Here is a 1,251-nt window from a genome sequence, read left to right as displayed (position 1 = left end):
GCTGGGCCCTAAAGTGGCTGCCCTCATCAGTCACCTGGCAGCTCCCTTCTCCAGCCCTTAAGGTGACTGTAACAGGGTGTCTGGCTGGAGACCTGTTACTTAGATGAACACCTGGACACCGTTAGTGACCACACCCAGTCAGGTGGGGAGAATTCTCCACCTAGCTCAGGATTGGCCAACGGACTAAAGATCCCAGAAATAGAAGCAGAGGCAAGACCTGGGGAGAATGCCTTCGGGGATTGGAAGACAGGCAGAATGGCAGGGAACGGATACTTACCCAAAGACGTAGCCTCAGCAGTGAGTCCAGAGGAGCCGAGACTCCGTGATGCGGTCTGGTGGAAACCCTGTGACCAAAGGAGGGTCTCAGCTTGGGAGAGACCAGTGCCGGCTGTGAGCAACAGCTGGAGATGCTCCCAACTCCAAGCAGTGGAGCAGGAAACGGGGCATAATGAGCTCAGCCACTTACGGGTCAATTACCGGCAGGAAGCGGCAATGCAAGGTGAAAAGAGACAAAAGGTGGGAGAATTCCTGAGAACAAGGGAGGCTGAGCCCAGACTGTACTGGCCAGCCCAGCAAACTTGGAAGGATACCTGAGGAAAGGGGCTGCCCTGGCAGAGATGCCAGCGACAGGGCAAAGATACAGTAACCGCGCCTCACTAATGAGTTAATTAGCGACGCAGAGTGCCAGTGGCTACTTACCTTGAGGTTCTCGGGGGCGGGGATCATCCCTGGAGCTCATGACCAGTTTTGCGAGAAGGTTAATGAGGCTGTTGCCTGCAACTCAAGCTGCTGTAAAAGAAAAGGGAATTAAAAATCAGTGGAGTGACTTGACGTGTGTGGGGAAGTTATTCCACGAATACCGACAGTAACACTATGCCAATCTCCTTCCTCCCCACATAAGATCAAATTTGTGGCAGGTGAGTACAAGAGGAAATGGGCGGTATTGCACAATTCCAGCAACAGTGACAGGCACCCAAAAGGGTGCTCTGTCAGCTTCACTGAATGTGTTTTATTTCAAAATGCGCCACTGCCATTTTTAAAGCAGAGACATGGTAGGCCACTGATACACGTGACACAGAAGGCTGCGGGAGCACTTCAGTTTCTGTGCTCCAGCACACCTGATTAATCGAATCTGCTCCAATGTGAATTTCCAGCATGTCTCAGCAGGCTCTGCGCACATGTATAGGAGGCCCTATGTGCTTCTGCCCAGGACACATACCTGCTCTGCTGTGCTTCTGCTGAGAAGTGGTC

The 1,251-nt window shown here is 52.5% G+C and overlaps 1 long non-coding RNA gene across 1 annotated transcript in view; it reads right to left on the bottom strand.

Annotated features, from left to right (window-relative positions):
• Positions 1–289: 289 nt before the first annotated feature.
• The window catches only part of LOC102386857, a 9,985-nt gene continuing 9,023 nt past the window's right edge, over positions 290–1,251 (bottom strand). Inside the window, exons 2-3 of the long non-coding RNA XR_324734.3 lie at positions 700–789; positions 290–344 (exon numbers count right to left, since the gene is read on the bottom strand). This is a non-coding gene — a long non-coding RNA (uncharacterized LOC102386857). The remainder of the gene's footprint in view (positions 345–699; positions 790–1,251) is intronic.

Source organism: Alligator sinensis, unplaced genomic scaffold (genome assembly GCF_000455745.1).
Source record: "Alligator sinensis unplaced genomic scaffold, ASM45574v1 scaffold990_1, whole genome shotgun sequence".
Classification (NCBI taxonomy): domain Eukaryota; kingdom Metazoa; phylum Chordata; order Crocodylia; family Alligatoridae; genus Alligator; species Alligator sinensis.
Note: the sequence above shows the minus strand (reverse complement) of the source record. Positions and strands in the feature narration are given on the sequence as shown.